Genomic DNA, 15786 nt, shown 5'->3' with positions numbered 1-15786 from the left:
CAGTTTTATTGTTTATTTTTGAATTACAGTTTTATTGCCATGTTTGAGTTCTCTTGCTTAAAAAAAAAAAACTTTCAACAGACGCAAGGTTCACACCATCTTTGAGAACTCTCAGGTAATTCACTACAAGACACTGCCGCCATACATGCGTTCAATACATGCGATAAGTTACGGGCGCGTGTATGGTCGCGCATGTATATGAGTAGTATCGGGCGCGTGTATATTGGCATCTAAATTCGCGTGTATACTGGTTTCAGAAACGCGTGTATCAGCACGTGTATATACGCGCAATTATACACGTATTATTACACGCGAGAACTTTCTTAAGAAAAACTCCATTCTTTTACAAAATTAAAAACCATTTTCTTTAAACCATCTCATTGTACATTACAGTATATATCATTACACAATCCCACTACATGCATTTACAACAATGAAATATATTCAAAAATAAATCATGAGATGATAATTAAAAGATAACATATACAATAGAAATGTCATCAATTTAGAACGATACAGTGATGGATTGGTTAGGGTTCGATCTCATCTTCAATAAGATCCATCCTTGCCAAACGATCAACATCAATATCCATTTGATCAATTTGTAAGGCTACGATTAAATTTATTCCACTATCGATATTCTGTCCCATTGATAATGGTATCGGTGCCCTGATCATCCTCATCAACATCACCATCATCCTCAATGATGGTAGGGTCATCCTCATGATCATGAGAAATGGCACGCTTATCCATATTATCATGATCATCTCTTATTTCTTGATCATCGATCACAACATCTTCATTGGCATGTTCGACATCATCTTCATTGCGGCTTGTTACATCCTCCATATGCTTCATATCAGTGAATGTATTATACATCACTTTGGAATGTGGTGCAATAGGGATGATGTACCACCATTTAATGAGCTTAGATATATATGTACATGAAACACATTAGTAAAAAAATGCATACTTGCTCACATTGTTATGGCAATACGAGCCTATCTTTCTTTGTTTGCCAAAACTTTGTAGAGTCAATAGTTACATAGCCACTTGCATGGCGTTTTATCATTGCATCAGGCCCTTTTTCCACCACGTTCATTTGCCATTTGACATCCAAAACATACACAAAGAAGCGACGAAAGTCAAGCCTAAATATGTCTTGGATTGTGCTACAATAATCATCCATTTTTCCATTAGCTCCCTCAAAGCTACTAATGACATAGCAATCTTGTGTATTCCTCTTTCCATCAATTCTTTGTGTTCGAAAATGCTTGCCTTCACACCATATAGCATTGAACATAGTGCACTAGACCAAAATAGAAGCAATATTTGTGTACGCAATGTGAATAAATATTAAAAGCAAATCACTTACAACTAATGCAAAACATTAGTTCTATGTACCTTTAACATGCATCCTCGTGCATACTCCCATTCTTCCACCGTGATATGCAGCCCCTCGCCGCTCTCTGCTCTCTCCATTTTCTCATGCAACCAATCAACATGGATATCATTCGGAAGTGTTGCTAGATGCTTAGGGTACGCCTTACGAGAGCCATGTTGCCTCCGAAAGAGAGCTCTTTCTGCTTGCCTTTTTGTCTTTGCATCCTCATATCTTGTAACCCATCTGCTCATCACATCACTATTAAGGATGCAAGTGAAATTGAGATCATCAATCAATGTTCTATCAATTACTTTACTCTATCCTTTTCCTTGAGGCACAATAGAGGTCATCCTCAAGTCCTCTTCATTGCTCCATAGTCGTGGCAAAGAGCTGTCCACCTGACCAAGAAATTTTGAAATATATACAAGAGACTCTTGTATCAACCAACCCTCGGCCATGCTTCCTTCGGGCCTAAACCCTAAACCCTAAACCCTAAACCACTAATTCAAATTTGCAAGTTAGAATGCTTACTTCAATAATGCGTCAAGACTTGCATTGCTCCATCCATAAACTATTTGTATATTGAGCAGTTCAAGTGAAGCATGTAAAATAGAGAATGTGCACCCTTCCAAAACCGGTGTCCGATGAAGCCTTGTAAAGATGCTCTTGTTCCATATCATCGTCATCCATACCTTTGGGATCATCCCTAAAAAGATACCGCACCATATCATCAAACACTTCCTCTTCCACAACATCAAACACTTCCTCGTCCATACCTTTGGGATCATCCCTAAAAAGATACCGCACCATATCATCCCTAAAAAGATACCGCACCATATCATCAAACACTTCCTCTTCCACAACTTCGTGGGGTGCAGGGCTATTGTCATCCCTTTCCCACTCATCTCTGACAATAGATCCCGAAGCTCCAGCATCATCTCGTCGACGCTTTGCATGCTCTCGCCGCGCGTAGGGCACCATGTTAGGGTATGGTATTGCATCCTGCTTCAATTAGAGTATATATATTACAACTCCATTAATTTAATTTGGATACCATGAGTCATTTGAATACTATCAATTTACATCTACTCACCTCTAAACCTATTTGATTCTATTCTCCATACATGGAGATGTGATTCAAGGTAATTCGACGCGCTCGTACAATGCATCCCTGACATCGATTACACATACACTCGATCCTTTGTCCCAACCACACATCGCGATTATGAGCGATGACGCATTGTCTCATCCTCACCAGAACTGCTTGAGGAGGTTGATGACATCCTATGTACAAAAGAGCAAACACATAATCATAATCAATTTTTAATGAAAGTATAAAAAGTTTCTATATCTTGTGTTAATCGCGTGTAACAGCGCATCTATATCCTTAAAATCGCGTGTATAAACGCGACTGTATCTTGTGTTAATTGCGTGTAAAAGCGCGTCTCACTGTTTTAAATCGCGTGCAACAGCGCGTCTATATCCTTAAAATCGCGTGTATAAACGTAGTTGTTTTATTATACACGCGAAAATACATGCGCTCCTACATGCGACCACCTGTCTATACCTAAAATAACCCACCGCCTTCTCCAAAAAACCATTTTCAAACTCAGCTTTCCTCTCCTTCGTCGCCGCCTCTTCCAATAGGGCACTAAAGCCAAGTGCAAGGAGCAGACGCAGACACGGGTGCAAGGAACAGACACGGGTGAAGGAAACCAGCCAAAAAGAAGACTCACTTTTTCAGAGGTAAGTCAGTTTGTCCTTTGTCCTATCTCTTTCCTTGTTTATGCGATTGTCTCTTTTCCTTATGCGATTGTCTCCGTCCTTCTCTGGTCGTGCTTGCTTCAGTACTTTTATAAATGATTGTGACAGTCTGGGGTTTTTTTATAAGAAAGATTTATCGGTGGTCAGTCGTTTTCAAAATTTTCTTTACGCAGGCGGCATGTAGTCTGCGTGTACCCTGTTTGCACAGACTGTTCACGTGCATATACACGCATTTTTGGACGGGTTTTTACACGCGACTGTGTTTCACCCATGCTTGCGATCCAACTCAAGAAAGAGATGATCCCATCTGCATATGGCTTGCCTTCACAAAATCATATGTGCTAGCTTGCATTTGTGCTTTGATACATAGAGTGATTCCCTTCATATGGCGACTGTGCTTTGATACATAGAGTGTTTCCCTTCATGTATATACTTTTATTTTTGCAGATTCTTCATGGATCCAGGTTCTTCATCCGATCCATTTGCGTACGGCACTTGGATGATGGAGATGCTAAATCATTTTGGGTGCCATCCTGGTCCAATTGAGCTTACAGAGTACATGTATGCCCATCCCCCTCCTGGATTGCCTGGTATCTATACCCCGCCCCCGAGTATCCATGTCACTCCACTGCCGTCTATGCCTGCGAGTCCGGCGAGACGGCATGCAGCTTCTCCTCTTCCACGCCCACCGAGGAGACATACCCCGTCCCAGACACACTCACGCACACCCTCCCAGGCACTGTCACGTCAGGACTCACAGCCACCATCACGTACTCCCTCACAGCCACAGTCACGTAGACAATCCCCCAGTCGTGACTCCACCCGCAGTACAGAGGAGAGCAAACGTCGCAGTAGGAAGAGTGGGAGTGGAGGATGCGGCGGGTGCTTTGGTGGGGGAGGTAGTAGGGCACGCGGTGAGAGAGTAGATAGAGGGAGAAGAGTTAGAGGAGACAGTGAGGATGAGGAGGAGGTTGGAGGGAGTGATCTGCTATGATGTGACGGATAGGGGCGGGGTAGTGATGGATGCGAGGGGGAAAGAGGTAATGGAGTACATGCGTGGGGTAGTTTCAAACTTGTACAGAAATTGTTTTATTAGATTTAAAGATCAAAATAGCCGATTAGTTGGGGAGGTGATAGATGCTATACATAGTCAGTATCCCAATCCCCCACATGCGACATTCTCGGATGTATGGGGAAGGATGCGAATAAGGGAGATCTTAAGTAATAAAAGATCTCACCTTAAGAAACTCGCGTACGATGATGGGCTAAATGTAGCTGCGGCGGGTGGCTATCCTGCCGAGAAACCTGCCCCACTGTGCACAAACGCGAGTGGAAGGAGGCAAAGAAACAAGCAGAGGGTGGCGTGAAGAGCAGGCAGCACGTGGAGGCACGACGGATCCAGATGGAGACCATTGGATCTTCGCATTTTGGATCTGGCGCCGTCGAGTCATGGGAGGCAGAGTTCGTAAGTATCTTGCCACTTTATTTGATTGTTTACTTAATTCATTGATTCTATGATTGTTTTAATCTTACAAATTGTGTTGATTATGATACAGCGATGGGTTATGGGGAGGAAGACCACATCCCACAATACTGGGTATGCTCGTCGGCATAGCAGACGTGACACGTGGGCCCTCTTCAGAGCCGAGGGACGTATTACGGACGCGCAATTTAAGATGGCCATGAGACCATACGGTCGACAGGTACTTGAAAACTCTAACCGAATGATTTTGGTTTATTGAATTACATATATATATACTTATATACTATATATTACTTGAACAGGCACAAGCTACGCTGTACCTGCTGATGATCCTGCCTGATGATCCACCCGCCCGCCACTGCTCCTGCTGGACGTGAGCACTACTCATCGGACATGTATACCGATGTGAGCTCATCTGATCATGGAGGGAGCAGTGGGTCATCATCTGGGTCTGAGTAGTACTCAGACTTATAGTATCACATTCCATATTGAGGATGTGGTTGTATATATATTTTTGTAACTGAGGCCATGGGCTACTTCGACATATGGACTCCCTTGTATATATGCACATAAAATTTTGATTGTAATATTGAATCGTGAATTGATAGTATTGCATTCATGTCTGTCTTGAATCGTGTATTGACAATGTATGCATACATGTCGTTCTTGAATCGTGTAATGACAATGCACTAAATCTTCCTCGTGGATGGTGTAATACACCCAAAAAAACATCCAGAGAGTGCTATTGGGTGCTGGAATGCTGGAACAGCATTCAAGTACCAAATAGCACCCTCTGGATTTTTTTTTTTGCTCTCTGTTCGCGTGTATAGACGCGTCAACTCTGTAAAAGTCGCGTGTATATACGCGGATACTGTGTGAAATGCACGTGTATAAGCACAGCTAAACTGACAAAATGCGTGTATACGCCCTCGTATCAGCGCGTCTGACTGCTTCTATACACGCGCTTTTACATGCATGTCTCTGGCCGCGATGATACACGTGCTGATACACAGGCCCGTTACTTTTTTTCCACAAGTCATTTTCTGCGGCTAGGAGCACGGGTATGAGCCTGATCCCTTGTAGTGATTGGCCTTCAAGGATGCTACCTATCGCCACATCTCATTTCTCTAAACTCCCTTTTGCCACAAATGCAAGTGGTAACATAGGATCAAAGTTCAATGCCCCTCAAGTGGACCATTTGATGCTTCCACTCTACATTACGATGTTAAGCTTGATCCTCATTCCTAATATAATTCTATATGTTATTGCTTATTAATATTAGACTTTTTATGTAGGTTTGGCATTGAAACATACACGAGAAACTTACTTACAGGAATTTGCAATAGCAGGTTTCCATCATATTCTCTTGTTTGTTTCTTGAACGACTTTCCAATCAATTGTTAGCTGCATTAAAACAAATCAAGTCAAATATATCTAACTTACACAACCACATCCATGTAGTGACTTGCAACCCATCATTGATGGGTTTGGAAACACATTGAAGCGTGCAAAGCTAATCATCGAGATGAATATTCCAAATGTAGGAAGGAGATAAATAGAAGAATAAAAGGAAAATCTCCCAAAAATGAGTAAATACTCACATACGATGAAGAGTTGACTAAGGACAAGGTTAATAGTTAAAAAAGAGAGATATTTAGATGAAATGATGCATTTTTGACACCTTAGTATGGGAAAATTTCCCTCATGAAGGAGGCACCTATTTCACATGTGTGGGAGAGTTTTAAACTCCCAAATAATGAGATATTTTTATCTTTCCTCTCTCCTGTTTCAACTAGATCCAAAAAGTGGACTAAACTGACCCAAAAATGGTCAAAAATTGACCAAATTGATCTGGAAAATTCTAGAATCAGTTGGCTTGGTTAGAAGCTCACTTTTTCCTATAAATAGAAGTCTTCCCCTTTGTTGAAGCATAATAGTGTTTTTGCATTGTTACCCTACTTCTCCCAAGAGCCAAAAAACTGTGAATTTACTCATAATTCATTAGTTTTTTGACCTTCCCTCTTCTAAAAATTGGTGGCCACTCTTGTTTCAACAAGAGTAGAACACTCAAACCATCAAGCCAAAGGAAAGCTCTCAAATTCCTTCGTAAGTTGGAGATTCTTCTCTTTTCTATTCATTTTATGGTTTTTTTATGATTTTTGTCTTCTCTAAATTGAATGTGATATTATGTCTCATTGAAAAAAGGCATTCCCCTCTCTTCTTTAGTAAATCCAACCATTCTTATCCTAGATGAATGATTAATGGATAGAATCAAGTTTTCATAATGTTTCTCTTTGATAAAGTAGAAAATGTTTACATTAGAATGATTTAAATACTCTTGGTGAACTTCTAATTAATTGTAAAGAGTTAAAAATTAAAAAATGGTCAGCCATACAAAGGAGGTTAAGGTGAAATTTTTCTAAAATTGTGAAAAATAAGTTTTACTTTTTTATTCAAAAAGAGTAATTCCCATCGTATATGTATTCTTAAAGTGTTATTTTTCATCCTAGGTATGGAAAAATGCTTACTAAAATTTTTTTATAAAAAGAAAGTGTTACTTTCTTTAGAATTAAATTCTATGTATAGAAGGAAGCATATTGAAATTCTACTTTGATCATAAAAGTGTGATTTTCATCATAAATGATTTTTATACATAAACATATGCATAAATATATATTTTTTTATATTAAAAGTGTGATTTTCATCATAAATGATCAAGACTGGGTGCAATCTTCCCCCCCAACGTGAGTGGCTTCTTCTCGCGTGGGTATTTTTATATATTCCAAAAGTAGGCTTTAAGCCAAAAATAAAGTATACATCCATATTTGTACTTTGCCATTTAATTAGCCTTTGTCCTCAATTAACCTTTGTCCTCAAACCTTATAAGGTTTGCACTATTTTTCTAATACAATAATCTAACTTGTGCACTTATGCACATTACAAAATAAATCAACTAATGCTCGTACGCACACTTTATAATAAATTGACGCATGCACACACACACATCACACTGATGTCAAAATAATATCAAACGCCATAGTACAGCCACAAAATATTGTGAGATCTGTCCACACGCCATGACTCAATCCACCATCTGTGCGACACCTAAATCGGTACCCTCGCACTGTACAACACCTAAATCGGTACCCTTGCACACCTCATCACCTAAACTCATAAACATAAACCACGTCAGTTAGTAACAATCAATTGACATCACATCAATCAATCCTAACGTGTTCATGATGAGAAATAGGTATCATAAAAAATATATACAAATTTAAATGACCATGATTATTATTCAAATAACATGGGTCATAACACTTCCACATCAACAAAGGGCCAACACTGAAGTAGATCTTTGGCTTACAAGCGCGTCCAGTGGATGCTAGCCTAGGGCCTCCAAACCTTTGAAGACATGATGGAGATAACTTTCTGGACAAGCTCCTGTGTCTTCCATCAAGCACCCCCGAATCCTACCTCACTTTGCAACTTCATCCGCACCTATTTGATCTACTACCATTAGATCCAACCAGCTCTAAGAAAATGGACCTGAATTAGGGAGGGGGATATGTTAACCACCCCAGTTAACATTATTTTTCAAGCGTGTCCATGCTTTGTTAACCACTCGAGTTAATATGACCTTTCACATGGCTACACCCCTTGTGCTTTATCTTTTTGTAATCGTGCAATGCGTTGATCTCATATGAGACATGGGATGACCGAGCTTACAACTTGTGTAAGGCTAGTCATGAGGAATTGGTGTACATAGAGCTAGAGAACTAGGAAGACTAGTTTTGGGCCCCACTTGTAAATGGGCGGCCGGACATTGTAAATATGAGCTCATGTATATAAGACATTTTATGGAATATGAAAGGGACAATCCCATTTGTCTCACTTGAGTTTGCCTTCTCTCTCTTTCTCTCATTATGAGCTTGTGGTTACATGCTTCTTGTGTTCTTGCTTGCTTGCATGTTTGATTGTCGGTGTATGTGAGCAGGAATGGTAATGCTCTCCTTTCTCTCCTTCTCTACCTTCTCTTTGTTATCTACCATGTCCTTTTTGGAGAGCTCAACCTCTACCTAGCATTGGATCTCTTCTTGGGTGACGCAAGGAGAGTGTGGAGTAAGCCCCTAGCTACTGTGAAGGAGTTAACCCTCATAGGGTTGGCCAAGTGCTATATTCTCCAGACTCAACTCTTGCATGTATCTTTCCTCTCTTCTTTTCCCCTTGTGTACAAGGTAGTATGTTTTCCTTAACATCTTTGATTTTATCCTGGGAAATACTGTCAAAAGAATCTCAACCTTGGGTAAGAGGCATGGACCAACCCCAAGAAAGCAAGCCCACTCCTTCTCTAAATCTTAGAGTGAAAGTAGGACAAAGTGAAAGACAACTAGACCACCAGTCTAGAGAGCTGTTCTTGTTTCAGGTATAGTTGATCAGTATAGGACCCAAGGACAAGTGCAAAACCCAGGGCCGAGTCTATCATCTCAAGGATCAAAAATATTGCACCAAAGGGAAAGGGTCTACCCAGGCTGTTCACATCAGTCCATTCCACCTGTGTATCAACAATACCCCCCACAGGGAGTCTACCTTTTGGACCACAAGGGGCACATCTAAACCCACCTATCAAATAGGGGCCTCCTATGGTTTATTATCCTCCCGGCCCCACTCCTCCACCTACCCATCCACAAACTACTCCTACTCTAGCCATGGCAAGGCTAACACCAAAAATGTTGAGATTGGCCATGGAAATAGGGAGGGGGTGGTACCTAGTATCACACCTCCAGCACCAGTGCAGCCTACACCAGAAATGTTGAGATTGGCCATGGAAATAGGGAGGGGGTGGTACCTAGTATCACACCTCCATCACCAGTGCAACCTACACCAGCACCAAGGTTAGAGCGGAATAAACCCACTAACAACTCAAATCTTATCATGAAATTTAATGGGACTAGAGATCCAATCCCTTATTTAGAGATGTTTAATCAAATTTGTGATGCATTCGACAATGTAGAAGATCAAATCAAGGTGAGCACCTTCGGCCTTACCCTTGTTGATGGGCAAGGCAGGCCAATGGTTTCGATCCTTGAAAGCTGAGGACAAGGCCGCCTTCGAGGCTTTGAAAGAGGCTTTTAAGGTTGGATATTCTCACCAAGGTACCAAGTAGTTGAGCAGATGCATAATGTAAAGCAAAGGGAAGGAGAAACCATCAGGGATTATATCAATAGAGTTAGATATCTCCACTCACGCTGCAGTGCAAGAGACAAGTTCTCTAATGAAAGGTTAATAGGGAGATTTCTAGAGAGTCTTGATGGCGTACCCTTACATGAATCATTGTATGCCTTGGGCCATACCTCCTTTGAGCAATGCTACAAGAGTGCTATGGATTTCTAGGACAATTTCAAGGGAACACGTTCTCGAGAACTCCATGAAGGCACATCAGAAGCTTCCCTCAAGACTACCAGCACAAAGCTTGATGAAAAAAAACAAGGAATCCATGTCAAGACAAAGTGTTAAGCGATTGACCGCTGCATTAATACAGCAAAACTGACCCAACAATAGAGAACTAGCCAAGGTCAAAACTAGGGAGGCCAACCTCATCGTTATCGCACCCCCAGCACAACGATGGTGTTATGTTCCGGAGATTGTACACCACTCTTTAGGGACCCTTTCTTACAAGTAACATTTTTATGAGGCACTAATTTGAAAATGTGAGACATCAAGAAAGCTTCGACAATATGTGGAAAAACATTATTGTGCAAGTGGGAATATCTCTTTATTGTCTTTGGAAAATCCTCCTCCTACATTAGCTAATCTGTTACTTGGTAATGATAATGTAAGTAAGGAATACAGCGCTCTTATAACAATGCGTTAGCATTCGTTTCACTAAGTGCTCACTTGGACAATCAGTTTACTAGGGGAGGAGGTGAAGGCCAGCATCAGACTCGACCTCAATCCCAAAAGGATCCATCTACAAGCCAGGAAATATGTCACGACGGACGAAAGTTTTGTGTAAGATAATAAAGGATTAGGCAAGATCAGTATAACACGATAAGCGTGGGAGAACTCTCACCGAGATATCTAGTCGCATTGTAGTGATTTGATGAAATATTAGTAAGAAAATGAAAATGCAATATGTGTGGGTGAATTCCCACTGAGGCCTCTCTTCACATTATAGTGATTTGATGCAATATTTCAAAGGCAATGACGATTGTAAGAAAAATCACTACAAGAATGATAGTAGGACAAATCACTAATAACACAATATGGGTGGGAGAGTTCTCATCGAGTTCCCTCTTCGTGCTATAGTGATTTGATCAAATATATATAAGAAACAAATCACTTTCTTAAAAAACTAAGCGCCGAAATCTTTCAAAATGCAAAAAAAGAATGATAGTAGGACAAATCACTATAATGCGATATGCTTGAGAGAGTTTGCACCGAGATCTCTTCTCGCGTTGTAGTGATTTTTGCCTACAATTGTAGGCAAAATCACTACAACGCGATATGGGTATGTTAGTTCTCGGAGATCCCTCTGCGCGTTGTAGTGTGATTTGGTGAAATATTTGTGAGAAAAATTAATTTCTTAAAAATCTAAAAGAAGAAATCTTTGATGGAATATTTATAAAACAATTATACAATTTCGGCCAAATTGAAACGTGGAAATATTTGAAAACATACCACGAAATTCACTTGGAGAGCAAGAAGCAACAAACGAAGTTGACTGTACGAGAGCAAGAAGCAACGTGCGCCCCCCCTAATTGGTACACTTTTTGGCTCTTTGGAATACTTTTCCATCATTTTTTATTCCTCCTTGTCAGAATCAGTGTCTCTGTTTTTGGAAGCACTAGGATCACAGTCCTAATGATTAGGATTATGTCTGCCATAAAATTGTGTTCCCATGGGTATAGGATATGCATCCATCATTTCTAGCAAGTGTATCCAGTTCTCCTCCTCTTCAAGGTCTAGTAATGAAGCTATGGAAGCTTTGTTTTCTGACTCACATGTCTTGCCACTTTGTCCACTAAAACGGTACATGTGTTAAGTCCAAGCGAGCCGTCATATCTTACCCTGGGACATCAATAGGCGTTCTTGTGACTTATTTGTACTTACTTTTAGGTTTACCTTAATAGTATTTCTCTCCTAATGGAGGTAGAGATTGTCATAACCCTAATCACATGAATCATCGGCAATTGGTGCATAAATGGTCTTCCAAGAATCACGTTGTTAGTTGGTGGGCCCTCCAAAGTTGACATCAACAAATGTATCCTCATAGGTCAGGCCACACGATGTTACCTCCACATCCTTTGAGATTTCCATAAACTTCCATCAGCTAGCTTGAGGACTATTTTCACTCTTTTAAGGGGCTTGCTTCCCCATCTTTGCCACATATCTTTCATTGCAATGCTCACTCGTGTTTCTTTTCGCCATCAAAGATTGCAGCGGGCGGTGATCACTCCTCCTAGTTTGATTGGAATGGTGGCCACTCCTATTAATTTGATTAGAATGGTGGCATTTATATCATCACACTCATATTACTTCCCAACCACACTCACTAAAACATCCTTGAATGTCCATCATGGGTTATCTATTTTAGTTTGGTCTATCTTCTACATTTAGGTTTAAGCTTCTCTTTCAGCCATTGTTGATGGACTTCATCCCTCATAGTACTTCCCAACTGCACTTACTAGAAAATCCTTGAATGTCCTTGAATTTCCATCATGGTTTATCTATTTTAGCTTGATCTCTCTTCTCAATTTAGGTTTAAGCTTCTCTTTCATCCTTTGTTGATGGACTTCATCCCAAGATTTTGGCTTACATGCCAAGTATTTGTTGGCCATGGTTATAACGACTGGGGCTAAGAGGATTGCATCGAGACTCCCATTTCTCCCTTCAATGCAAGCCTTAAAGATGGTATGTTCCCAATTATCATCAACTCCTAGTCCGTACCCATGTAGGACAGTGCAGTTGTTTTTGGTAATGAGCTAAGTTTAGATTTATGTGGCACCCATGCCCATTCTAAAGGTAGTCTCTCGGTGTATCCTCCCATTAGGGATTCTCTGAGGGCATATTTCCTCTCTTGGTGGTTGAGCCTCTCTTTTATGATCTCTTTTATGATGTGCTCATGGAGCAACCTCATATTCTCTATTTTCACAAGCTCTTGGAGTTGTTCCAATGTTTTTGTTTCATGTTCAAGCTCTTTGTGAGACTCTGGCAAGGCAACTCTTGTTCCTTACTTAAGACACTCCCCTCACGTGATTCCTCTTTGATAGGCTCTAACGGTGTTGTTAATGGAGAATCTATGTGCGAATATAGAAATTGGTCCTACTAGCCCTTCTATTTCTAGCTGGGTCTACTGCACCAACTCTTGCATGCCATTCAACCTCGAGATTTCATCTCTCGGGTTAGGGTAAGCTTGTAACTTATTGGGAAGGGGTTCTTCTGATCCTTTGAATTCGTATTTGTATTTCCCTGGTACATTATGATTGATCAATTGACTTAACTTTTGTCGTCTCCTTCTTCATCGAGAGTGATTTCAATTGGCAGTTCATGGACGATTTCTATTTCTTTCTTCATTTGGTTTTAACCACGAAGTTGTTCGTTCCTCTCTATGACCTTTATGAGGCTCTTCCAACTTTCTCTCGCAGTTCTGGGATTCTCTCTATCAACGCTGGTCCATTGAGACCTTTTACCCTTTCTCTTCATCCAAGGTTATTTGGCTTATTGAATCTTGAATGTCTTCAATATTCTCAGCATAACCTAGATGGTCCTTTGGATCCTTCTCTCTTGTCTTGCTTCACCACTAGTACTATCCCCCATTGATTAGGTACTTTGTTAGCTCTGAGGAAGGCAATGTAGCTTTTCCTTTGCTACTATCCTTTCCTCTTTTCTTGTTTTTATTACTTTTTGAAGTTTTCGATGCTTGGGTTGTAAACTAAGGACTAGCCTGATTTTGATTTTGTTAGGTCCTACTCACAATTCTTACTATATTTCATGTTCTTCCTCTAAAGAAAGGTGTCTTATGTGATAAGAATTATGAGGAGATGGTTGCTTCTGCATATCGCACACCAAATCTTATTGTTGGTGGCTGTGAGAGGATGGTAGATAGATTTGAAGTGGTGGGCTTATGTGGGCAGTCATCTGATCAAGTGATATATGCCGCACCTAGTGCACCATCTATCCAAAGTTGGCAGATTTATTATCACCGCTTCTAGATTCACCTTCATAGGGAATTCAACCACTCTATGGAGGCCTTGACATCTAAAGCAAGCAAGAGGGGCTCTCCTTAGGCCATTAATATCCCGTGGTCTATAGGTTTCCTGATGTTATTTGCATCATCACTATGCACCACACAAAGGTCCTCTTTTATTCTTCGCCACTTCTTCATATCCATCAATGCCCGTGCGATGAGCTTTGATTGTTTCTAGTGTCACCCACTGGCAATTCCCAATTGAGATCAAGTTGTAGCTTTGCATGTCAAAAGTGTAGTACTTGGGCGAAACAAAAAGAAATGGATTCGGTGAATTGTTCCTTGGTGGTTTGATACTTTGGACACCATCTTGAAAGAACTCTTCAATATTCAGGTCATCACTTTACGCATCATCAGATGTCAAAGGGTTTGAGGATTCATCAAAATCAAAGTCAATTGCATTACATGATTCATCCATCATTCTGTCCCAAATGCCTAGGTTGATTCATATGTATTGCAATTATCATACAAGTGATTCATATATTTTGGCAAGCAAAGAGAATTAAGAGAGTAAGGGCATACATCTTGATCCAGGTAGGTGGCAATGGAGTGGATTGAGAATTCCACGGATGTAGGTGGCAATGGAGAACTCCACACAGATTTAGTGCTTCGCTTGGTGTGTCAACCTATCAATTGCCAATGAAAAAAATCTAAAATCTACAATAGGTGAGCGGGCTAGGGTTCAGATCAAACAACAACATAAGCTACATACAAGGTTCTCTCTGCAAGGTCCAGAAAAACCGACACAAAATGCCTAAAATTAACGTGGTCCAGGCAGCAATAGGGTTGGTGCAGCAAACCGGGCAGGTGAAGACACACAGAGGCCGGCACGGGCAAGTAGAGGCACCCCACGTAGCCTTCACCTGCGTCGCTTGCTTGTTAGCCGCCTTTGTATAGGTTGAAGGGCCCATGCCTCATGCATTGCTCATCGTCTCATGCCATGCGCCAAAGCCGCCCACACTTAGCCTTCGCCTTTGTTCCACGCCACCCCTCTCATGTCCCCTGCCCTAGTAGGAATACGTGTTAATCTTAAAAAGATACAGACATTTAGATCATGGCCTAGACCAAAGAACATTCATGAGTTGAGATCTTTTCTTTGTTTATGTTCTTATTAGACGATTTGTGAAAATTTTTGCTTGTAAAGCCTATTATTTAACTGAATTATTGAAAAAGGTTAAAGTTTTTCTTTGGACTGACATACATGAAAAATCTTTTAATGCACTTAAGTACGTACTAACCCATGCACCTGTATTAACATTACCTAATTTCTTTAGACCATTCTTTGTGGTAGTAACTAATGCTAATGGGCATGGTATTGGTGCTGTGATTATGCAAGATAACCATCTAATTACCTTTGAAAGTAGAAAATTGAAACGATCTAAGCTTAAGTATAGTACTTATAATAAAGAATTGATTGTTGTTGTTCATGCATTGAAAATTTAGAAACATTATCCTATGGATTCTGAGATTATCATTAAAACTAATCAACAAAGTATTAAACATTTTCTTTCACCATCTTTAATATCAGATATACGTATTAAGTGGACATCTTTTATTTAAAGTTTTTAGCCAGCTATTCAATATACACTTGGATGTGACAATGTTGTTGTTAATGCTGATGTTTGTGAGTAGGAGACCTAGCATTAATACAATATCTATTATTGAAGGCATTTCTTTTGATACCATGAAAGGAACATATGAAAATGATTCTGACTTTTCTCATGCATACAACAAGATGAAAGATAATGATTGGTTACCTCATTTGGATTTATATTGAGAAAAGAAGACTTAAGTCTGTAGAGACAAATCTTGTAGTAAAATTAGCTCTTAGATTTTATGGACCTTTCAAGATAATTGCAAAGACCAATGATAATGCATATAAGTTGGAGCTAGCCTCTAATTAGC

This window comes from Cibotium barometz, chromosome 1 (assembly GCF_041138505.1).
Source record: "Cibotium barometz isolate CiBa-2024 chromosome 1, ASM4113850v1, whole genome shotgun sequence".
NCBI classification, from domain to species: Eukaryota; Viridiplantae; Streptophyta; class Polypodiopsida; order Cyatheales; family Cibotiaceae; genus Cibotium; species Cibotium barometz.
The sequence above is the reverse complement of the archived record's forward strand: the minus strand, read 5'-3'. Positions refer to the sequence as shown.